At 46.0% G+C, this 25,820-nt stretch overlaps 1 long non-coding RNA gene across 1 annotated transcript; it reads left to right on the forward strand.

Annotated features, from left to right (window-relative positions):
* The first annotated feature begins 510 nt into the window (after positions 1-510).
* On the forward strand, positions 511-24,371 carry LOC137644993 (uncharacterized). Its single transcript, XR_011045250.1, has 3 exons — positions 511-575; positions 15,858-16,006; positions 24,313-24,371. It is a non-coding gene; the product is annotated as an uncharacterized lncRNA (long non-coding RNA).
* The last annotated feature ends 1,449 nt before the right edge of the window (positions 24,372-25,820 follow it).

Raw genomic sequence — 25,820 nt, forward strand, 5'->3', positions numbered from 1 at the left:
CTGTTATCATAACTACTGATAATACAATTTACAGGGTAATTACTCAATATTGCTTGTGGTATTAATTAGTTTAAGAAAATCCTAATAAAATACAAAGGTAAATCCCATGCATTGTACGCACGGTGGTTGATACACAGTAAACATATTATTTTCAGCCATGTCTATTCAAGCCAATTTACGGGCATAGACAGTCATGGGGTACGGTGAAGATGTATTTGAAAACTCTAATTTTAATAGTAAAGTGATCAGCTGTAACCAATTGTATAAGAAACCTTGAAAATCTTGATTCTTATTGGTTAGATTCCTTTTCGTTGTGTTTCGTAGTAATTAAATGTTCACTATTTTTCTTATAAATTATAGTTTATATATTTAAAATTGTAGTTTAATTGTAATATTTAAAAGTTTATAAGCTATTTATTTTATATAATTTGAATTTTAGTGATTGAAGTACCCTATATTTAAAGTACTACAAAAGACAATCTAGACACGAAACTTCATCCATTCAACACCGTTGTTTTGATGTAGGTTCGTGACGGCTGCAGCCGACGCAACTTCTTGCTTGTAATTTAACTTGAGTATGAAATCTTTGGTATTTTATATATTCTTTGTGTGGAGCTAGTAGTTGGTTGTGCTTTGTTGTTTTATGAAAGAATGTAAGTTTTAGGCTGTACGGAGGTCTGATTCAACAGATTGATTTTTTAGTGCCTGGGAATTCGTGCAATAGTTCGAAACCTCGTAGGCATCAAAAGCACCGTCTATATAGTTATGCTAATTTTATGTAAACTAACATAATTTACAACATAATTATTACCTGTGACCGCCCTAGTATTTTGTGCATACCCGTAATATAGTGCTAGCCCAATTTTCTTATGCCACAAGCTTAGATAATAGTACCAAATGGTGACCCATTTTTATGCTACCGTATGTCTTCTGCTTGAACGTGTAGTTTTAAAGGTCTCTTGTGAATGGCAGACCTAACAGTCAGTGACAATGCTTTAACAGAACAATATCCTAGAGACTGACTATTTATAAGTATGAACTGAGTTTAAGGCCCATCTTCCTCCAAGGTAGGACCTGGAAAGGCAAGGCAATGACTCACCATGTAGATCGATAATTTCTTCCAAACCATAGCTTACAAGGATGGCATGGTTGCAGCTTACGGAGCCTTTGTATATCAGCGGCCAGTTCCTCCAGCGTGAATTAAAAATGGACACCGACTAACCTAAGCCTCCTCCCCTAACCTAACCTACAAGCCGTGTTCTTACATACATACCTAACGGGGCTGACGCCCCTCCTGCAACCCCCTTATACTGCCGTGTTCTTAATCAGCCGTCGTCATACACACCCTAAGCCTACAAGAAACAGTTGAGCTTTGTTGGGTTTCAAACCCCGGTCCAGCAGATTCCCGGTGTGACAGTCTGAACGATCCCCCGGTCTCAGAATTCTCCTTGACATTATATAATGGTTTTTTAAATATTTAACTTAGCCGGTGAATATATAGCTGCAACTCTGTTGCTCGACAGACAAAAAACTGTACAAAAAAAACTCGCCAGCGATCGCTACACAGGTTGCGGGTGTGCCCATCAGTGCCAACTGTCGGCCAGATACCAAACTCGATGTAAACAAAGACTCAATTTTCTCTCTGTCGACGTGTCGACAAGACGTTCTTTACTCGCTGTTGAAACCTGGAGTTTTTCCCATCATCTTTGGTGAAGTACTATATTCTGGTTTTGAGCTTTCGCTGTGCAGGGTTTTTCTTCAAATAAATCCTTGAACTCTTTTTTTTGTATCGGATTCATTGTTGATGACTTAGACCGTTTTTTTGGAATTTTCCCTTGACCAATTCAAAATGGCTGACCTTTCACAAGTTCCCAAGTTTAGAAAATGCAATGCTAGGGACTGTTCTAGGCGTCTTCCAAAGGCTTCTCTCGACCCTCACACTGTTTGTTCCAATTGTCGGGGTAAAACCTGTCAAATGGAAGATCGGTGTGAGGAATGCGTGGGCCTTTCGGAATTCGATTTTATCGAATTTGAGAAGTACACACGCAGGCTAGAGAGAGATAGATTAAGGAGAAGTTCTTCTAGGTCGATAGATTTTTCCTCTCCTCATGCCCCTCAACCTATTCCTTCCCCTGTAGTGGTTGTTCCTAACCCCCCTCCTAGCACTCAGGAACCATCGATGGCTGACATGATGCGTGCTATCCATGCCTTGGGGGAGAGAGTTGAGTCCCTTGCAAGTGACCGCAATCAACTCATGGCGGATGTTAAGGAGCTAAAGTGCCAAAGTGCCGCGGGAAGTGATAAAGTGCCAAGTGAAAGTGTTGTGAACAGTTTTGCGCTTGAGGGTTCGTCTGTTCGTGCCTGTCGTCCTCCTAGTCCGGGACCTCTTGCAAGCTCCCAAGCCCAGGGGAGAAGCAATGTCGTACGACGTATGGATTCGAGAGGCCTTGATCAGCGAACAGACGTTCCCTCCATGGTATCAGGCGTATCTCCCCAAGATCGCCCCTACCTACGTAAGACGAGAGAGCCCATTTTTACCTCGTCGTCTGAAGGTGTTTCTCGTAAGAAACTTTGGACCAAGGTCTCACGACCTTTAAAGCGTAAGTCGGTCCCTTCAGGACAAGTCCAACGTCCCGGCTGTAGCCACTGGGTCAGTTCTGACTCGTTGCCGTCATCTGATGACTGCCCACCGCCTAAGAGAGGCAAAGCGGTACCGCTTCAGTCGCTAACCCCGTCTGTTGCCGCACCTGCTCCCGTAGACCCTAAATGGGCTTTGCTGCAAGACATGCAGTCCAAGCTTACGTCCTTGATACAGGACTTTCATGCGGAGAAGGTTGCTGCTGAACCTTCTGGCCAACAACCTTCCAAGCGAACGGTTGTGCGTCCTGTTGACGCTGAGGTAACCTTCTCGCGTCTACCAGTTGAGGTGGTTCCTCCACCGATGCGACCCAGTGTGGGTTGCCAGCCGCACGTTGACGTTAAGCGACGCTCGGAGTTGGTTGTTGACGTTCAGGATGTTCAACAACCATCAGAGGTGACTTGTTTTGACGCGGTGCGTCAACCTCCGCAACCCGGTGTGGTTTCGACTGCACAACCCAGACGGTCCAAACAGTCTCGGGTGGACGCTGTGCGTCCTCGCGCTCCCATGGTTGTTGACAGTTCACAGACTGTGCAGCAGTACCATGACGTTGCGTCCGGCTCCGTCACGCATGCACCAGTGCGCCCGGACTCAGCGAACCAGACGTTGCCCACTCCGTTGCCGTTTTCTCATCAGTTTTCGGATGAGGAACTATCTGATGAGGATGTTGCTGAACAACAAGACGATCAACAGTCAGAACTGGACGAGCCCAAGGCAACTCAGCCGTCATTGGACTTTAGAAGAGTCATGGCTGTATTCAAAGAATTGTTTCCTGACCAATTTATTTCTGTGGCTCCTCATTCTCCGCCGTCAGAGTTTGTATTAGGCATGCCTTCTACCGCACCTGCCTTTACTAAACTCGTCCTCTCACGCTCATCAAAGAGAGCTTTGCGGCTGTTAGGAGACTGGCTAGAATCCAAGAAGAGTTTAGGGAAGACAGCATTTGCCTTTCCCCCATCTAGACTCTCTTCTAGATCGAGCGTCTGGTATGCCACGGGAGAAGTTCTCGGCTTGGGAGTTCCTGCCTCTGCCCAGGGCAACTTCTCAAGTCTTGTAGACTCTCCCCGCCGCCTTGCCATGAGACGCTCGAAGGTTTGTTGGTCGCCATTGGACCTGGACCACCTTCTGAAAGGGATCTTTAGGGCTTTTGAAGTCTTTAACTTTTTAGACTGGTGCTTGGGAGCCCTGAGCAGGAAAATCTCTTCGACAGATAAGGATATTTCTTTGCTCATCATGTCCTGCATGGACAAGGCCGTCCGTGATGGGTCCAATGAGCTTGCTGCCTCATTCACGTCCGGAGTCCTGAAAAAGCGAGAGTCTCTCTGTTCGTTCCTGTCTGCTGGAGTTACACCATGCCAGAGATCTGAACTTCTCTTTGCTCCCCTTTCCAAGTGCCTGTTCCCTGAAGGCTTGGTAAAGGAAATTGCCGCTTCGTTAGTTCAGAAGGACACCCACGATCTTGTTGCGTCCTCAGCTCGCAAAGCTCCCCCTTTGCCTTCGTTATCCGCTAGACCGAGGATAGACACTCCAGCGTCTCGCTTTATTCCGCCCTTTCGTGGCAGAGCCTCCAGCAGAGGAGGTGCTCGTGCCGAAGGGAAACAAGGGAAGAGGAAAGGATCCAAGTCCTCCAAGGGCAGAGTCTGACTGCCCGCAACTTCAGACAGCAGTGGGAGCCAGACTCAAGAACTTCTGGCAAGCCTGGGAGAGGAGAGGCGCAGATTCACAATCTGTCAAGTTACTCAGGGAGGGGTACAAAATCCCTTTTGTACGCAAACCCCCTCTAGTAACGTCTCCCATCGATCTCTCTCCCAGGTACAGAGAGGAAGAAAAGAGACAAGCCCTGAAACTGGAAGTGTCTCTTTTGCTAGAGAAGGGAGCGGTGGTCAAAGTCTCGGACCTTCGATCACCGGGATTTTACAACCGTCTCTTCCTAGTTGCAAAGAAGACAGGAGGGTGGAGACCGGTGCTAGACGTCAGTGCTCTGAATGTCTTTGTCACAAAGACGAAGTTCTCCATGGAGACCACAAAGTCAGTCTTAGCAGCGGTCAGAAGGGAAGACTGGATGGTCACGCTAGACCTCAGGGACGCCTACTTCCACGTCCCCATTCACTCAGACTCCCAACCTTTTCTGAGATTCGTCTTCGAAAATGTGGTCTACCAGTTTCGGGCCCTGTGCTTTGGCCTAAGCACAGCTCCTCTCGTGTTTACGAGGCTGATGAGGAATGTGGCCAAATTCCTCCACTTATCGGACATCCGAGCCTCCCTTTATTTGGACGACTGGCTTCTCAGAGCATCTTCCAGTCGTCGCTGTCTGAAGGATCTCAAGTGGACTCTAGATCTGACCAAGGAATTGGGACTCCTAGTCAATTTGGAAAAGTCGCAACTGGTCCCATCCCAAACTATTCTGTATTTAGGGATGGAGATTCACAGTCTAGCTTTTCGGGCTTTTCCGTCGGCCCCCAGAATAGATCAAGCCCTGTTATTCATCCAGAAGATGCTGAAGAAGGAACGCTGCTCAGTCAGGCTGTGGATGAGTCTGGTAGGGACGCTGTCATCCCTGGAACAATTTGTGTCACTAGGAAGACTACACCTCCGTCCTCTTCAATACCATCTAGCTTTTCACTGGAAAAAGGACAAGACGCTAGAAGCGGTCTCGATCCCGATTTCCGAAAAGATAAAGTCTTGTCTGACTTGGTGGAAGGACAACATCAACCTAAGAGAGGGTCTTCCCCTGGCTGTTCAGGCTCCCAACCACGTTCTCTTCTCGGACGCATCGGACTTGGGCTGGGGCGCGACACTGGACGGTCGGGAATGCTCAGGTCTGTGGAACTCGAGTCAAAGGAGCATGCATATCAACTGCAAGGAGCTGTTGGCAGTACATCTGGCCTTGAAAAGCTTCGAGTATCTCCTTCGAGGCAAAGTGGTGGAAGTAAACTCAGACAACACCACGGCCTTGGCGTATATCTCCAAACAAGGAGGTACCCACTCACTGACGTTGTACGAGATCGCAAGGGACCTGCTCATCTGGTCAAAAGGTCAAGACATCTCCCTAGTAACGAGGTTCATCCAAGGCAACTTGAATGTCATAGCAGATTGTCTCAGTCGGAAAGGGCAAGTAATTCCAACAGAATGGACCCTCCACAAGGATGTGTGCAAGAGACTTTGGGCCACTTGGGGTCAACCAACCATAGATCTCTTTGCAACCTCGCTGACCAAGAGGCTTCCAATCTATTGCTCCCCAGTCCCGGACCCAGCAGCAATACATATAGATGCCTTCCTCCTAGATTGGTCACATCTGGATCTCTACGCATTCCCACCGTTCAAGATTGTCAACAAGGTACTGCAGAAGTTCGCCTCTCACGAAGGGACAAGGTTGACGTTAGTTGCTCCCCTCTGGCCCGCGAGAGAATGGTTCACCGAGGTACTTCGATGGCTAGTAGACGTTCCCAGAAGTCTTCCTCTAAGGGTAGACCTTCTACGTCAGCCACACGTAAAGAAGTTACTCCAAAGCCTCCACGCTCTTCGTCTGACTGCCTTCAGACTATCGAAAGACTCTCGAGAGCTAGAGGCTTTTCGAAGGAGGCAGCCAGTGCGATTGCTAGAGCAAGGAGAGCGTCTACCATTAGAGTCTACCAATCGAAGTGGGAAGTCTTCCGAGACTGGTCCAAGTCAGTTTCTGTATCCTCGACCAGTACCTCTGTAGCTCAAATAGCTGATTTTCTCTTATACCTGAGAAAAGGACGATCCCTTTCAGCTCCCACTATCAGGGCTACAGAAGCATGTTGGCATCGGTCTTCCGGCATAGAGGCTTAGATCTTTCCAACAATAAAGATCTGCAAGACCTCCTTAAGTCTTTTGAGACCACCAAGGAGCGTCGTTTGGCTACCCCTGGATGGAATTTAGACGTGGTACTAAGATTCCTCATGTCAGACAGGTTTGAGCCGTTACAATCAGCCTCCCTGAAAGATCTCACTCTTAAGACTCTTTTCCTGGTATGCTTAGCCTCGGCTAAAAGAGTCAGTGAGATTCATGCCTTCAGCAAGAACATCGGATTTTCGTCGGAAAAAGCCACTTGTTCGCTGCAACTTGGTTTTCTAGCCAAAAATGAGCTGCCTTCTCGGCCTTGGCCTAAATCTTTCGATATTCCCAGCTTATCGGAGATCGTAGGCAATGAACTAGAAAGAGTCTTATGCCCTGTTAGAGCTCTTAAGTTCTATTTAAAGCGTACCAAACCTTTACGAGGCCAATCTGAAGCTTTATGGTGTTCAGTTAAGAAACCATCTTTGCCTATGTCAAAGAATGCTTTATCATACTTTATCAGATTGTTAATACGAGAAGCTCATTCACATCTGAGTGAGGAAGACCGAACTTTGCTTAAGGTGAAGACGCACAAAGTTAGAGCTGTAGCAACTTCCGTGGCCTTTAAGCAAAGTAGATCTCTGTGAAGTATAATGAACGCAACCTATTGGAGAAGCAAGTCAGTGTTCGCGTCTTTTTACTTGAAAGATGTCCAGTCTCTTTACGAGAACTGCTAAACACTGGGACCATTCGTAGCAGCGAGTGCAGTAGTGGGTGAGGGCTCAACCACTACAATTCCCTAATTCCATATCCTTTTAATCTGTCTCTTGAAATGTTTTTAATGTTGTTTTTATGGGTTGTCCGGAAGGCTAAGAAGCCTTTCGCATCCTGGTTGATTTGGCGGGTGGTCAAAGTCATTTCTTGAGAGCGCCCAGATTAGGGGTTTGATGAGGTCCTGTTGTATGGGTTGCAGCCCTTGATACTCCAGCTCCTAGGGGTCTGTCAGCATCCTAAGAGGATCGCGAGGCTCCGTAAGGAAGACGTACTTATAAGGCAGAGTAATCGTCTAAGTCGACTTCCTTACCAGGTACCTATTTATTTTGTTTTTGTTATTTTGATAACTTCTAAAATGAAATAAAAACTCTTAACTCATAAGATGTAAACATATTTAACTGGTCTCTACCCACCACCCTGGGTGTGAATCAGCTATATATTCACCGGCTAAGTTAGATATTTAAAAATGATATTTTAATTATAAAATAAATTTTTGAATATACTTACCCGGTGAATATATAAATTAAATGACCCTCCCTTCCTCCCCAATAGAGACGCAATGGGACGAGAAGAAAATTGAGTCTTTGTTTACATCGAGTTTGGTATCTGGCCGACAGTTGGCGCTGATGGGCACACCCGCAACCTGTGTAGCGATCGCTGGCGAGTTTTTTTTTGTACAGTTTTTTGTCTGTCGAGCAACAGAGTTGCAGCTATATATTCACCGGGTAAGTATATTCAAAAATTTATTTTATAATTAAAATATCATTTTTCCGCCATTAGCTTGCTTCGCTCGCATGAAAATAAAACATCAAGCTCGTATGTACTGGCAAGCGGTAATGTTGAGCTGCGCACGCTAACATTACAGGAAAATAAAACATCAACCTCGTATGCACTGGCAAACGTTAATGTTCGCGCATGCGCAGATTATCAAGGAGAATTCTGAGACCGGGGGATCGTTCAGACCGTCACACCAGCAGGGACATTTTCAATAGGCTACCACATCTGAGGGTTATGATAAATCAAAGCTTTACATTGTAACCTAACCCAATTTAAGAAAATGTGTCCTTCCTAGGCAGAGTTTTCATCCACTGAACGTCTTCCCCTAAATTACTTACTTAAGATCTCATTTGTGTTCTAGTGTACAGTATATTGAAGGATATCTGAATTATGCACTGGTAAAAATGATGTAAAATAAATTTGGTACATTTATTGAATGACTGTTAAAGTTAGAATTGTATTCCAGATTTGAAAATGGGATGTTTCATATATTTTTGTCTTGTTTTGCATGATTTTGCCCTTCATTTCAATTGGATACCACTACAGTAGTTTTAAAGTACCTGTTTCTTCAACAATGTGTTAAAGTTATTCCAATCATTTTACTTGATAAATTGAAAATATAAGTTGTTTAAACATTACGCTTATTAATTTCAATAGGAAATTAATAGTCTATGTAAAATAGTGATTTTTGTAAACTCCGTTTGAGACTTTTTTTTATGGTCATTAATAAGTTATCTCGTACAAATTATATCTATTTTGCTCTATAACAATATAATTTTCAATATTAAACTTACCCGATAATCATGTAGCTGTCAACTCCGTTGCCCGACAGAAATCTAAGGAGGGATACGCCAGCTATCACAATACTAGAAGGGGGTGTACTTACCAGCGCCACCTGTGGCCAGGTACTCAAGTACTTCTTGTTGACACCTCCTCAATTATTCCTCTGTCGTGCCTCCGGCTAGACGTTCTGGGATACGCTTATGGTCTTCGAGTTTATTCACGGATATTTGGTGAAGTATTCTCTCAGATTAACGGCTGTCGCATTACTGGAAACCTTCTGATATTAGCTAGATAGCTTTTATTTAGCTCAGATTAACGATTAACGAATTTTTGCTTGTTTTTTGGATCTCCCTTTGACTACTCTTGAATACAAAATGTCTGACAATTCGCAAGCCCCCTCCCATAGACGATGTAGGTCTTGCAATAGGCGTATTCCGAAGGCCTCGGTAGATCCTCACACCGCTTGTTCTGACTGTAGGGACAGACCCTGTCAGTTAGAAAATCGATGTGAGGAATGCGCCGGACTTTCGGAATTGGATTTTGTCCGTCTTTTAAAGTATTCTTCTAAGTTAGAGAGATGTAGAGTTAGGAGGAGTTCTTCTCACTCTTCTATATTTTCCTCATCTCATGATCCCCTTCCTGTTCCTACCCCTGTAGTGGCTACCCCCGAACCTACTGTGTGCCCTCCGCCTGATATGTCAGTGGTTTTACGTGCTATTCAGGCTTTAGGCGATAAGGTAGAGTCAGTGGTAAGTGACCATAAGTCTCTGATGGCCGAAGTGAAAGAGCTGAAGGTCAAGAGTGCAGTGGGTGGAGTTAGTGCCAGTGCTGTGACGAGTGCTAGTGTCGGTACAGTGCCTTGTGATAGTGTTAGTGCCAGTGTGGTGCGTGAGGATTTTTCTGTGCGAGCCAGTCGTCCTCCCAGTCCGGGACCTCTTGCAAGCTCCCAAGCCCAGGGGAGAAGCAATGTCGAAGGGCATAAGGGTTCGGCAGGCCTTGTTAGGCGCACAGAATTATCCTCAGTGGTTGCGGGCGTGTCTTCTAAAGACCGTCACTCCCACTTGCAGACGATTGAGCCCGTCTTCCGCTCGTCCGCTGATCATCTTTCTGGGAAGAAACGTTGGTCTCAGGTCTCGAGATCGCTTAAACGCAGAGTCCAGCCCGCGAGTGCTCAGCCAGGTTGCAGTCATTGGCTCAGCTCCGACTCGCCTCAGTCATCTGTCGACTGTACTCCGCCCAAGAGGAGTAAGGTTCTGCCACAACAGAGCGCGACTGTTAAGGCTTTACCTCAGTCTGCTGCCGTCTCTGCTGATCCCAAGTGGACTTTGCTTCAGTCCATGCAAGCTCAGCTTTCGGACTTGATGCGTGAGTGTCGGGCTGAGAGTGTTGCACCTCCGCCTCCGCCTGCACTCCTTCCGCCTGCACCCGCTCAGCCTGTGCTCAACCCGCCTGCGCTCGCTCCACCTAGTCGCAGCACCATCTGCCAGGCGTACGATGTTGAACCACTTTCGGAGTTCGCTGTTCCCAGTGTTGTTCAGCCTCAGCCTTCTTTAAGCCAACCTTCTGTTTGGGATCAGGAGGATTACTCCACTCTTCCTCCTCCTCCCCTGGCTGCTCCACCTGTGGTGCAACTCTCGGTTGAGGTACAACAACCTCTTCCGCCCATGAGTCAGTCTCCTCAGCTGCTGCACCGAGCTCAACCCTTGCACCCTGATCTTGCGCCTCAGAAACCTCTGCTTGCGAGAACTTTACCTTGTTCTGCGCAGCCTCGGCCTCGTCTCGCTCCGCTCATTCCACAGGAACAGGAACTTACTGCTCCGCCTCCGTCCTCCGCTCAGCAAGCGCATTCCTTGGGTTCAACATCTCTTGCTAGGAGTCAACCTCCTCCACCCATGCGCCTTCCTTCTGCTTCGTCTGTTGTTCAGCCCTTGCAGTCTGAGCCTCAGTTACTTGATGAGGTATCCACGGTTATTGTTCCTGCTCGTTCTGACTCTGCGGTTCAGCATTTGTATCCGATCTCGTCGCCTCATTCTGGGGATGAGGTTTCGGATGATGAGGAGGCACACCTTGATCCCTCATCAGACGTGGACGAATCCAAGCTCTCTCCACAGTCTCTTGATTTTCGCAAGGTCTTGGCTCTTCTCAGGGAGGTTTATCCAGACCATTTTGTCTCGGCTATTCCCCGCTCTCCGCCATCTGAGTTTTCGCTGGCCGTACATCAAGCTCAGTCTTCCTATACCAAGCTTGTCCTAGCTAGATCCTCCAAGAGGGCTTTTAGGATCTTAGGGGAGTGGCTGCAGTCTAAACAACTTCTTGGCAAGACTTCCTTCATGTTCCCTCCAACGAAGCTCACATCGAAAGCGAGCGTTTGGTATGCCACAGGGGAAGCACCAGGCTTGGGAGTACCTGCCTCTGCCCAGGCTGACTTCTCAAGTCTGGTAGACTCGCCTCGAAGGACTGCTATGAGACGCTCGAAGGTGTGTTGGACCTTCTCAGACCTGGATCACTTGCTGAAAGGGGTGTTTAGAGCGTTTGAAATGTTTAATTTTCTCGACTGGTGCCTGGGGGCCCTCAGCAAGAAAACCTCTCCTGCGGACAAAGATTCTGCCATGCTGTTAATGTCCTGCATGGATAAGGCCATCAGAGATGGATCGGGCGAGCTAGCGTCCTTGTTTGTATCAGGGGTGTTGAAGAAAAGGGAACAGCTGTGTTCCTTCCTTTCCGCCAGCATTACACCTTGCCAACGGTCACAACTTCTTTTTGCTCCGCTCTCGAAGTTTATTTTTCCCGAAGAGCTCATTAAGGACTTGTCTGCTGCCCTGATACAGAAGGATACGCACGATCTTGTAGCTTCTTCGGCTCGTAAGTCTAAGGCTGCCACCTCAGTCCCTAAGACTTACCGCTCCCCAGTGGCTGATACCCCTGCTACTAGGTTCATACCGCCCTTTCGTGGTAGAGCCCCCAGCCGAGGAAGCTCCCGTCCAGACTCTTACAAAGGCAAGTCCAGGAAAGGATCCAGGTCATCCAAAGGAAAAAACTGACTCTCCGCTTCTCCAGACAACAGTAGGAGCCAGACTCAAGACCTTCTGGCGAGCTTGGGAGGTGAGAGGTGCAGACGCACAGTCTGTCAGTTGGCTGAGGTTCGGTTACAGGATTCCATTCTGCCTTCAACCACCTCTGACCACATCGCCCATCAACCTCTCTCCCAACTACAAAGAGGAGGACAAGAGGCTAGCATTGCACCAGGAGGTGTCGCTTCTTGTGCAGAAGAAGGCAGTGGTTATAGTCCGGGACCATCAATCCCCGGGCTTCTACAACCGTCTCTTTCTTGTGGCCAAGAAGACAGGAGGTTGGAGACCGGTGCTGGACGTCAGCGCTCTCAACGAGTATGTCACCAAGCTGACGTTCACGATGGAGACGACCAAGTCGGTCTTAGCAGCGGTCAGACAGGAGGACTGGATGGTCTCTTTGGACTTGAAAGACGCATACTTTCACGTTCCGATTCATCCAGACTCCCAACCTTTCCTAAGATTCGTTTTCGGAAAGGTCGTCTATCAATTCCAAGCCCTGTGTTTTGGCCTAAGCACAGCTCCTATGGTCTTTACCCTTCTGATGAGGAATGTAGCCAAATTCCTTCACTTGTCAAACATCAGAGCCTCCCTCTACCTAGACGACTGGCTGTTGAGAGCCTCCTCGAGTCGTCGTTGTCTGGAGAATCTTCATTGGACTTTAGACCTAATCAGAGACCTGGGTCTATTAGTCAATTTGGAAAAATCTCAACTCATTCCCTCACAATCCATCGTGTATCTGGGAATGGAGATTCAGAGTCAGAGTTTTCGGGCTTTTCCATCGGCCCCCAGGATAAGCCAAGCCCTAGAGTGCATCATGAGCATGCTGAAGAGGAGCAGTTGCTCAGTGAGACAGTGGATGAGTCTCACAGGGACTCTCTCGTCTCTAGCCCTGTTTGTCGAGCTGGGCAGACTCCACCTCCGCCCTCTTCAATTCCACCTGGCAGCTCATTGGGACAAGAGTTCGACTCTAGAAGCAGTCTCTATCCCTATCAACCAAGAGATGAAGACCACTCTCCTGTGGTGGAAGCACAACTTCCTTCTCAAAGAGGGTCTATCCTTGGCCATTCAGACCCCCAATCTTCATCTCTTCTCAGATGCATCGGACTCGGGCTGGGGTGCAACCTTGGACGGAAAGGAATGCTCGGGAATGTGGAACGAGGAACAACGATCTCTCCACATCAACTGCAAGGAACTGCTGGCAGTTCATCTAGCCCTGTTGAACTTCAAGTCCCTCCTGCTAGGCAAAGTGGTGGAGGTGAACTCGGACAACACCACAGCCTTGGCTTACATCTCCAAGCAAGGAGGGACCCATTCGAGGAGCCTTTACGAGATCGCAAGGGACCTCCTCATTTGGTCAAGAAGTCTAAACCTCTCTCTAGTCACGAGGTTCATCCAGGGCGATATGAACGTGTCAGCAGATCGTCTAAGCAGAAGGAATCAGGTCATTCCCACGGAATGGACCCTCCACAAGAGTGTGTGCAACAGACTTTGGACCTTGTGGGGTCAACCTACCATAGATCTGTTTGCCACCTCCATGACCAAGAGACTTCCTCTGTATTGTTCTCCTGTTCCAGACCCTGCAGCAGTTCATGTGGATGCCTTTCTACTGAACTGGTCCCATCTCGACCTGTACGCATTCCCTCCGTTCAAGATAATCAACAAGGTTCTACAGAAATTCGTCTCGCACGAAGGGACACGGCTGACGCTGGTTGCTCCCCTTTGGCCTGCAAGAGAATGGTTCACAGAGGTACTACAATGGCTAGTAGACTTCCCCAGGACTCTACCTCTAAGAGTGGACCTTCTACGTCAACCTCACGTAGACAGGTTGCATCCAAACCTCCACGCTCTTCGGCTGACTGCCTTCAGACTGTCGAAAGATTCGCTAGAGCTCGAGGCTTTTCGAAGGAGGCAGCCAGTGCGATTGCCAGAGCAAGAAGGGTTTCCACTCGTAGAGTCTACCAGTCTAAGTGGGAGGTCTTCCGAAGCTGGTGTAGAGCCAATTCGATATCCTCTACCAATACCTCTGTGATCCAAATAGCTGACTTCCTTCTTCATCTTAGGAATGAGAAATCCCTTTCAGCTCCTACGATTAAGGGATATAGGAGTATGTTGGCCTCAGTTCTCCGCCACAGAGGTTTGGACCTGTCTTCCAACAAGGACCTTCAAGACATTCTTAAATCTTTTGAGACGTCTAAAGATCGTCGTCTTTCCACTCCAGGCTGGAATCTAGACGTAGTCTTAAGGTTCCTTATGACATCTAGGTTCGAACCTCTCCAGTCAGCTTCATTTAAGGACCTTACCCTCAAGACTCTTTTTCTCGTTTGCCTTGCAACAGCTAAGAGAGTCAGTGAGGTTCATGCCTTCAGCAAGAACATTGGTTTCACAACCGAATCTGCTACATGTTCTTTTCAGCTTGGATTCCTAGCAAAGAACGAGCTTCCTTCACGTCCTTGGCCTAGATCGTTCGAGATACCTAGCCTCTCCAACATGGTAGGTAACGAACTTGAGAGAGTTCTTTGCCCTGTCAGAGCTCTCAAATATTATCTCAAGAGGTCTAAACCTCTCCGGGGACAGTCAGAAGCCTTATGGTGTGCCATCAGGAAACCCTCGAGACCCATGTCCAAGAATGGGCTTTCGTATTATATAAGGCTTCTGATCAGAGAAGCACATTCTCACTTAAAGGAGGAAGACCTTGCATTGCTGAAGGTAAGGACCCACGAAGTAAGAGCCGTAGCTACTTCGATGGCCTTTAATAAAAACCGTTCTCTGCAGAGCATAATGGATGCAACCTATTGGAGGAGCAAGTCAGTGTTTGCATCATTTTATCTGAAAGATGTCCAGTCTCTTTACGAGAACTGCTACACCCTGGGACCATTTGTAGCAGCGAGTGCAGTAGTAGGTGAGGGCTCAGCCACTACATTCCCTTAATCCCATAACCTTTTTTAACCTTTCTCTTGAATTCTTTTATTGTTGTTTTTATGGTTGTTACGGTAGGCTAAGAAGCCTTCCGCATCCTTTTGATTTGGCGGGTGGTCAATTCATTCTTGAGAAGCGCCTGGGTTAGAGGTTGTGTAGAGGTCCTTTAGTAGGGGTTGCAACCCTATATACTTTAGCACCTTGGGTTGATTCAGCCTCCAAGAGGAACGCTGCGCTCAATAAGGAAGACGAACTTAAAAAAGAGGCAGAGTAACGGTTCAATTCGACTTCCTTACCAGGTACTTATTATTTCATTGTTATTTGAGATAACTGTTATATGAAATTTGGGATACTTGGCTATCCTTTAATCTTGTACACTGGTTTTCACCCACCCCCCTGGGTGTGAATCAGCTACATGATTATCGGGTAAGTTTAATATTGAAAAATGTTATTTTCATTAGTAAAATAAATTTTTGAATATACTTACCCGATAATCATGATTTAATTGACCCTCCCTTCCTCCCCATAGAGAACCAGTGGGACCGAGGAATAATTGAGGAGGTGTCAACAAGAAGTACTTGAGTACCTGGCCACAGGTGGCGCTGGTAAGTACACCCCCTTCTAGTATTGTGATAGCTGGCGTATCCCTCCTTAGATTTCTGTCGGGCAACGGAGTTGACAGCTACATGATTATCGGGTAAGTATATTCAAAAATTTATTTTACTAATGAAAATAACATGTTTTTTGCTCTCATTTAGCAATTTTGAAAAAAAAATAATTGAATTAAAATCATTGATACTTGCTAGCTTTATTTTTTCACTTTATTTTGATTAGCAATTTTTTTTTTTTTCTACATTTGGATAAAAAATAGTTTTCATTTTCATCTGGCTAAACAAAGTTTTTCATCTTCTTTAGGGTAAACATAGTTATATTTTAATTTTTATTTGGTTAAGCAAGATTATTTCTCTTTCACATCACATAAACCAGTGTATTTCCTTTATTGTTGTGTATGGTATGTTTTGAAACAGGATTATACAAAGACTAACTTTATATAATGAGGATTGCATCTGATCGGTTTTCCCGTATTCTTCCTTTTTTAGAACCGATGACATTACCTACTAGGAAATCTCTTTTTGGTGATAGGAAAGTCAATGGGAAAATGCCTTTTTGAATAACGGGTAGGATTCGCTAAAATAGATAGTCTACCCGGTCTTGTTCAGAGGATTTCACTACTAAAGAGCTAGTAATGGTAAGTACTTGGCATAAAAGAAAAGAAATTATTCTTGATGTATTACAAAATTGTCAAGAGACATGACAGCGTAATAATCCAATAATATAAGATTAACAGGATGTAAAGAAAAAAAACCAAACTTTCATAGAAACAAGCAAAAAGAAGATATAAAACAAACGGACATATTCTCAAGATCACCTCTTACTCTATGTATCACAATATAGTTGTGGAATTGATTAACAAAAGGCACAAAAGCAACATGATCTATCAATAATATAACACAGACACAGTCTAAGATGACAAATCAAACAACCAAATTTACCTAGAAACAGTTAAATGAGGTTAAAAACAAATAAACAACTAACTAGAATGACAGTTCATGTGTTACTCATGATCCATAGTTGATACAAAAAACAAAAAGCCATTCTCAATAACTCATGATTTTCAGCAGCAAGCACCACTGCCAAACATATGATAAGGACCAAGATATTTTAGAAAAGCCTTAAAACAAGACTAGATCATGAGACCTCTTATGTGAGTCCTGTATTAGTATTTAAATTGTTTTATGAGACTTGTATGGAAAGACCATAATTTATAGAACACTGATCATAAATATATCTCATGCTAGCCTATTAAGGGGTAAAAGGAACTCCCTCCATGACCAGTAATGGGAGCCTCAGTCTTGCACGCGTGCGCGCCATCGTTTTTGTTTTTTTTATTTGGACTTTGGTCCTGAACTCTAACGCGGAACAGTCTTCCGTGCGCGCGCCCTCCGACAGTCTTCCGCACGCCGATGATCTCCCCTGCGCGCGAGCGCCGATGCTCTTGCGCGCACGCCAACGGTATTTCACGCGCGGGCACCCGTTGGCTTTCCGCCCGCACGCACTCCAATTATCTTGTGCGCACGCAGCCTTCCACGCGTGCCGACGGTCTTCTGCATGCGGGTGCTGATGGTCTTCCGCACGCGGGCGCCAGCAGTCTCCACGTTGTGCTCTCGCCAACTCACCCGCCCTTGCACAACCAGTCACACGCTTCGGCGCATTCTAGGGAGAATACACAAAACTACACAGTGCCTTACTGCGCGCCAGCGCTCTTCCGCACTTTCCTGCGCCCTCATGCGCAGTTATGGTCTCAGATCCAATGCGCCAGCTCTTGCCAAAGAGTCAGGGCTCGCAGATCCAATGCACCAGTTCTTGTCTGAGCTAGCACTTGCCTGCTCTCCAGACAGAAATTGAGCACCAGCATCATCCTGTGTGCCATCGCTCCAATACTCTCCTACACACTCGCGCAAAAGGCAGTAAAAAGGAATAAAATTTTTTTGGACAGGTCACCATTGCCCCATTCCTCCCCGCAGACACATAAACATTGCCACCGGGAAAGAGGAATAAGGCTTCACAGAAGGATTCAAGATCCCGAAGATACCATCCTACAAAGGGTATCGAAATGGGGAATCCTTGGTCCCTGTGTCTTGTGAAGTTTCTTTTTTCCTTGACAGACCACTGTCAGCAAACGGGAAAGCATCAACAGTCTGATCTCTAGATCACTGTTTGTTGATGGCTAGGTCCCCAATCACCAGATCGCCAATTGCTAGCTCAATGCTGATCTTTGACCTCTAGTCCCTCTAATGACTAACGATCTCCAATTGCTAGCGTTTCCAATCACCGATTGCTAGTCAATAACCAGTCATTAGCTTGCTGATCACTAAATCACCGGTGGGCAGCTCATCTTTCTTCTATCAATGAACTCAGCTCGCTGATCTCTGACCAGCCCATCCTTCAGCTTGCTCATCTCTGACCAACCAGGGGGAACCATAATCAGCTTACTGATCTCTTAACTCGCCACCGGCTCACAGACCACCGAATCATCGGTCATCGGCAATTTGCCAGCATTTCGTGACTCCTAGTCAACCGCTTCCTGTAGTGTCCTAGATCAGAAGGTATACAACATACTTCTCGCTACTGGCCGTTCGCCATCACACTAAAGTGATTGGCAAACGTTCGACAACCCTCATCAACGGCTTGTCGAGAGGGAACTACTTGTGAGCACTCTCCAGCTGCACAGTAACCACGATACCCAACGGTTAACCATTGATTAATATTTGCCAGATTGATTCTATTCTAAGGAATAGCATTAATCCCATCAGGGTGCATGGTAAGGCTAAGCTTTGCCTTCCTTCAAGGAATTCTCTCTCAGAGAAGAAATCTTACACTGGGTATCGCGCCTGGGCCTTTACGACACGAGTCAAGACTCCAGTGTCGACAATCTTTCATGCAAAAGGATCCACAAGGAGCTGTCCCTTAGGGTCGATGTCCACACCATGTTGGAATTCGAACAAGGGCTAAGACCTCAGGTCTTCATTTGCACACTGGACCTAAAGGACACTTACTCCCAGGTCCAAACCATTCATCTAGGAAGGTTGGAAGATTCAGTCTAGACAGACAAGATGGACGACACACCACATAGAGACTCATATCGACAAGCAAGAAGGAACTTGCTCGTAGCCTCTTACCATCTAACAGTATAAACACTAAGATTGACCAAAGTCCGTTCGGTACAACTATCAGCCCACTTCATTCCAGACTGGAAGAACGTGCTCGCCGACAATCTGTGCACGGCATCTCAGATAAGGTATACCGAATGGACTTTGGATCGCCATGTAGCCGACAAAGTTCTGACTTTACGAGGTCATCCAACTAGGGGTCTCTTCGCAACGCTCCTGAATCTCAGGCTGCTGTTGCTCACCAGCCCTAGACCCTAAGGCTCTCTGGCAACAACGGTGGGTACAACAATGATGTTTATGTCTTGTCCCTGTTTTATCTGGAGAAGGGCACTCAAGAAGGCTAGAACATCGGTCAACCTCTCAAGGACTCTCCTGGCTCCGCTATGGCATTATGCAGAACGGTTTCCAAACATTTTGCAGTTCCTGATAGTGTCTCCAAGAGAACCCTCTCCACATCAGACAACTCACTGTGCTCGCTGACAACTTGAGCAGAGCATCTCAGATAGTGAGTGGTCTTGGATCATTTAGTAACCAAGAAAGTCCTGACTTTGTGGGGTTCTCCAACAGTGGACCTCTTCGCAACGGCCCTGAACTTCAGGCTCCCGTTGTATTGTTCCCCATTCCCCGACTCCAAGGATCTCTGGCAAGATGCATTCCAACAACGGTTGTACAACATTGACGTTTACGCCTTTCCCCCGTTCTGTCTGATGAGGAGGGTACTCAACAAGGCCAGCACATCTGTCAACCGTTCAATGACCCTCATAGCTCCGCTATGGCATTACGCAGAATGGTTTCCGGACCTTCTGCAACTCCTAACGGAGCCCCCTAGAGAACTCCTTCCACGGCACGATCTACTCAAACAACCACATGCCAACATATTCCACAAAGCCCTAGCTTCGCTCCGACTTCATGCCTGGAGACTATCCAGCATCTCCTCTCTCTGGACACCTGCGAAGGTCATCAGCAGCAGTCTAACAGGCAAAGTGGAAAGTCTTCTGTGGTTGGTGTCATGGAAGGGGTATCTCTCCTCTTGATACCACTATTCCAGCAATAGCAGAGTTCCTCGTATATACACGTGAAGAAATGCGCCTGTCAGTCTCAGCGGTAAAAGGCTATTGCCCAGCCTTAAGCCTTGCCTTTAGACTAAAAGGAATGGACATTTCTTCATCGCTAGAACTTTCCTTACTCATACAGAGTTATGAACTTACCTGTCCTCAGTCTGAAGTGAGACCTCCCCCATGGAACGTGGTTCGAGTTTTCAGGTCTCTTAAGAGACCTCCACTATGAACCATTGTGCCAGGCAACAGATCGCCATCTAACTTGGAAGACGATGTTCCTGCTAGCTTTGGCATCGGCCAAACGAGTCAGTGAACTTCATGGTCTCACATACGACATAGCCCATTCAAGGGGATGGGGAGAGGTAACGTTCAGCTTCGTCCCTGAGTTTATTGCTAAGACTCAGAACCCGGGAGTAGTGGATCGATGATTCGACTCCTTCCGGGTTTTGAGTCTTCTTTCTGTAACAGATGACCCTGATCATCTCTTACTCTGTCCAGTGAGGAGTTTGAGGCTGTACCTTAAGAGAACAGCGGCAGCCCGTCCTCGTGTGCCTGCACTCTTCGTCAGCACAGGAAGGACCAAGAGGAGGGTCACCAAGAACACAATTTCAGCATGGATTTGCAAGGTCATAGACCATGCACTGAATCCAGACCCTCCTCCTTCACGTCGCCCCAGAGCTCATGATGTCAGGGGCGTAGCTACGTCCCTGGCATTCAAGAGAAACTTCTCAGTGATGCAGGTTCATCAAGCTGTTGTGTGGAAACTTTAAACTACATTCACATCCCACTACCTGCAAGACGTGGCCCACAGGAGACTCGATACGTTTTCTATCGGTTCTGTGGTGGCTGCGTAACAGCTGGTTTAAAACCTCAAGCTCCTTATTGGGCAAGTAGCAGAAGGTTGAGGGCATTGTTATCTGGTTTTAGTTTGCGTGAATGAAAAGGTTTGACTGGCTCTTATTCTCTTCTTCATCCTCCCCTCTCTTGGGGAAAGCAGCAGACCTCAAACCACTGCAGGTAAACCATGCTCCCTTGTGTACCTAGTATTAAAACTAATAGTGTTGTGTCCCCATACCCTAACGAAGTGTTATTGGGAAAGTATTGGTTACAACAGTTTTTCCTTCTAAAGACTCGGAATAACTTTACCTGGACGGTCACACTTCTATATATCTCGACACACAGCTTGTGTAGGCCGCGGGCCATGCGTAGCAAGGTTTTAGCGAGGTGCAGGGACTCCTTATTTTTGAGTGCTGACATACTCAGATAAGGAGCCCCCCAGGTAAAGCCAAAAGCTAGATTGCCAGGGATGTCCACCCTTCCTAATGGGTGAGTCACCCCTAATAAATAGCGTGGTTTGTATTCCAGTTACGGAGCAAATGACAAATTTGTAGATTATTTGTATCTTTCCTAACGATACAAACCTTAGCTATTTATACAAACTTGCCTGCCAGCCCTATCCCCCTTGAAGTCTTACCTCCAAGTAAAGTGAGCTAAATCGCAGGTGTGTGAGTGGAAGCGGTAGCAGGCTACTACCCCCCCCCAACTTGCGGTGCGTGTAGTTAACCCTCGCTAAACTTTAATGGCTCGTCATTTCAGATATGCCGAAAGAAATAGCCCTAATAAATAGCTAAGGGTTGTATCATTATGAAAAATACAAATTATCTACAAATTTGTCATTCTTACAGTTAGGCAGATATGCAAGAAATATTTAGCGAAAGGTAAGGAGGTGTATTTTGCATCTGTGGATCTGGAGAAAGCGTATGATAGAGTTGATAGGGAAGCGATGTGGAATGTGATGAGGTTATAGAAGGTTGTTGCAAGCAGTGAAAAGTTTCTACAAAGGTAGTAAAGCATGTGTTAGGATAGGAAATGAAGTGAGCGATTGGTTTTCGTTGAGAGTGGGTCTGAGGACAGGGATGTCTGATGTTGCCATGGATATTCAACTTGTCTGTTGATGGAGTGGTGAGAGAGGTGAATGCACGAGTGCTTGGACGACGATTGAAACTGATCAACAAGAATTATTATGAATGGGAGATTAATCGGTTGTTGCTTGCGGATGATACTGTACTGGTTACAGACTCGGAAGAGAAGCTTGGCCGATTAGTGACAGAATTTGGAAGGGTATGTGAGAGAAGGAAGTTAAGAGTTAATGTGGGTGAGAGTAAGATTATGAGATGTACGAGAAGGAAAGGTGGTGTGAAGTTGAATGTCATGTTGAGAGGAGAGTTACTTGAGGAAGTTGATCAGTTTACGTACTTGGGGTCTGTTGCAGCAAATGGTGGAGTGGAAGCAGATGTACGTCAGAGAGTGAATGAAGGATGCAAAGCGTAGGGGCCAGTGAAGGGAGTGGTTAAATATGAATGTAAAGAGAGATCTGTATGAGAAAGTGATTGTACCAACTGTGATGTATGGATCGAAGTTGTGGGGAATGAAAATGATGGAGAGACAGTAATTGAATGTGTTTGAGTGTCAGCTCATCTATAGCCAATTGTCAGCTTGCTGATTGCTAGCTCGCCGATCCCCGATCATCAGCTATTGCTAGCTTGCTGTTCACCAATCATTAGCTCAACCATCTGATCGGCGAATCTTAGTCTAACCATCTGTTTGTCAATCGGCAGCACTCCGAGTGTCCTCTCAGAGCGCCGGGTGCTGACCACCAATCTCTGGCTTGCCGATCACCAACTGCTGTTCCTCAGCTTATCCAATCGTCTGCAAGCTCTTCTTTTATGTGCCGCTCCGATTGCCAGCTCAACGATTGCTGATCGCAAATCTTGCAGGTGATCGCTGAGCACCCGGCCGATGGTCTATTGTCTGGTCGTGCTTTCGCCTATCGTCGATCTCCCATTCACTGATCTCCGAATGCCAGTAGGCTTTTTGCTCATCACCTTTCGCCTGTGACCTCAGACTCTTCTCGGTCTTGACATTCGCCAGCCTTACGACCCTCATTAGACCAACTTTCCTTGCCACCTGCTTGTCAATGAACTCCAGTTCAGTTCGTGACTCTAGACTCTACCTAGTTCCAACCACCCTTTCGCTCATCCTTCAAGGATCTGTCGACACATGGCCGTTTGCCATTCAGCAATGATTACCCGCTCGCGGACTTATCTAGCGGGTCGCCATTTACCTTTTGATCTTCCATCGCCAATTCACTGATCGTTGAATCAACCCACTGATCAACGGCAGATCACCGCTCGCCAACTGACCAGGCTGCCTTCGTCTGCTAGTCAGTCTCCATCTCCGGCTCATAGATTTCCTATTTGCCGATCACCGACAGCTGCTTGCTGCTCACCATTCGCCATCATGCCTATCCAATAAACAATCAGCAGTTCCCATCACCCCTGACAGGTCGTCCATGTTAAGATCAAGTGTTGGCTTACCCCCTTTTTCATCAGTTAAGGCTGAGTTCTCTCCCAGGGAAGAGTTCTTACACAGGGTATCGCGTCCCAGTCACTCATCTCTCCCTCTATGGGTCAAGACCCCAACGTCAACGAGCTCCTATGTAAAGGGATCCGCAAAGAAGCTAGCCCTTTGGGCCGAAGTCCTCACTATGTTGGAGAAGGTTGGACAAGCGGTAAGACCACATGTTTTCATGTGCATGCTAGACCTAAAGGATGCATACTTCCAGATCCCAAATCATCCATCTTCAAGGAAGTATATAAGATTCAGTCTAGACAACAGGAAATACTAATTTAGGGTTCTGTGCTTCAGTCTTTTCACAGCACCCCAATCCTCACCAGAGTGTTCTCCCTAGTATCATCCTGGGCTCACAGGATCAGCATCCGTCCCCTCCATTATTTGGACAACTGGCTGATCCTAGCAGACTCGGTGGCAACGCTTCTTCAGCACCGAGACAAACTTCTGAGGTTTTTCCAAGATTTGATGATCATGGTAAACCTTGAGAAGACGGGTATACCTAGGAATAATTTTAGACACCGATCTCTACAAAACCTACCAATCAGAAGACAGGATAACAGGGACTGAGAAAGGTTGCAAGACCTTTTCTCAAGCCGAGAAGAACTCCGAGCCCAGAAGTGGCTATGTCCACTCGGACACCTATCATCCCTGGCCCATCTAGTTCCCAATGGCTGCCTCAGGATTGGAACTTTCCAGTGGCAGCTTAATTCCGGTTGGAATCAGGCCTTCAATTCCCTGGACATTCTGATGCCCATGGGACCAGAGGAATGGACAGACCTCGAATGGTGGGTGGCAGACAAGAATCTGCGGAGCTGTGTAGATCTTCTCGTGCTCCCCCAGGACTTGATGCTGTTTTTAGACATGAAAAGAGTCACCCCTAATAAATTGCGTAGGTTTGTATTCCAATTACGAACAAATAACAAATTCAGAGGTAATTCGTATATTTCCTAATGATACAGACCTTTAGCTATTTATACAATCTTACCCACCAACCCTGAACCCATTGAAGTCCTACCTCCAAGCAAAGTGCTCAGTCTGAGAATAAAGGGGCTACCTCCACCTCCCGCTAACATGTGGGATGGGTAGTTAACCCTTGGTAAATTTTAATGGCGCGTAATTTCAGCTTCGTCGAAAGTAATACCCCTAATAAATAGCTAAAGGTTTTTATCGTTAGAAAAATACAAATTATCTCCGAATTGGTCATGTTTGTATGGTTAGGAAAAATACGAATTACTTTAGTAAAAAAATGTTGATTTTTTAACCATGCTAACTTAATTCTGCTATGTAAAATGTTTATTGCATTGAAATAATCTAATTACTGTACTGTATTTACAACATATTTTACTTTACAGCCATTGTTATGGAGATTTGAGGAGAAGATTTGTAAGGAGAAAACATAGATAGACGATGGTAAGTTTCTTTGTTTTTTCAATGGTTTGCTGTTAGGAAGCAGAAATTTAATTTATTTCTACGTCGATACAAACTTTATAGTAATTTATAAGGGTTACTCCTAGTCTCATTATCTCTATGACTAGATAATCAAAGTAAAAGGGGTTTGATTGCAAATACAGTACATTGCGGTGCAGGGTGGCGTTGTAGTGGTTTGCGGACTGTGGCCAGATGTAGTATGCAGACTGCCTAGTGTCTGAATGCTGTCCACACACCAACGTTCACTACACAATAAAGAAAAATGGTGGAATGGCCTGAGATCTTGGCAATAGGTAAGCACTCAAGGATGAACTGGGCACTGGTCTTCACCTCTTGATTTTATAAAGGGCAAGGGAACCCAGCTAGAACCTTACTTCCCTATTATTTTTTCTTGAGTATACCATCTCTCCACCATATTGTGTGCCGAGTTCTAAATAAATAAAGCATTGTGCTTTCCAGGTATGATTTTTTCAAGTTTAGGTGAACCTTAGGAACATTAGGAGAAATGAAGGATTTTCTTAATGTATTTATAGGCTGGAACATTCGGTGGGAAGCGTAAGCGAGAAATGACAAGCAGACTAAAAACAACCTGCCGAAACACAAAGAAAAGACTCGTAAAGGCGGCAAGAACGTAATAACACAATATAATGGCAGACGTAAATAATGACTAGAATAAATGCTAACACGCAAAATGAGGACATTAGGGGGAAAAGAACACTGGTAACAAAATAAAAACTAAACCTTTCAAAATCGGGATAATGCCGAAATGGAAAGGGCACTAAGCAAATAAACACCAACAAGGCTTCCAAAATCGGGAAAATAACGATCCAAAACAACCAAACGAGAATAAAACACACATGTTCGTCTCCCCGAAAAAACTAAAAAAACATAAAGGCTGGTAGGAAAGGCTACTCACCGAAACCGCTTACGGTTTGGCCAAGTAGGCTAACAAGCACAGCGCAAAGTCATAAAAATAAATTACAATCATGCCAAAAACATTAAATTAGATGTCCATAACATAAAAAGGGCTTACAAATAGTATAAGGAACTAAATGAAAGCCCGATAAACAGAGATCACGAGGAGGCGACACCAAAAGGGCCGCGGGCGAACCCCTATAAGGGAACCTGAACAAGCGGCGATAAGATGATAAAATTAAAAAACCCAATACGTTAAAAGATTAAATGAGTGTTGCTACCTAGAAATCCCAAACAGACAAATAAAATACTCAACTTGGGAGCAGGGATCTCTAAAACGTCGTACGTCTTCAAAAACACAAAACAACACAGAGCAAAGCAAAAACACGTCTGACCAACGCTGGTGCTATGGAGGAATGAGTTAAGCAGGTGGGGATGTGTGTGGGTAGGGAAGGATAGTCGTAGTAGGAGGCAGCAGACGGGTGTAGGACGGCACCTCATTGTTCCGGGGGATGTT

Source organism: Palaemon carinicauda, chromosome 8 (genome assembly GCF_036898095.1).
Source record: "Palaemon carinicauda isolate YSFRI2023 chromosome 8, ASM3689809v2, whole genome shotgun sequence".
Taxonomy (NCBI): Eukaryota; Metazoa; Arthropoda; class Malacostraca; order Decapoda; family Palaemonidae; genus Palaemon; species Palaemon carinicauda.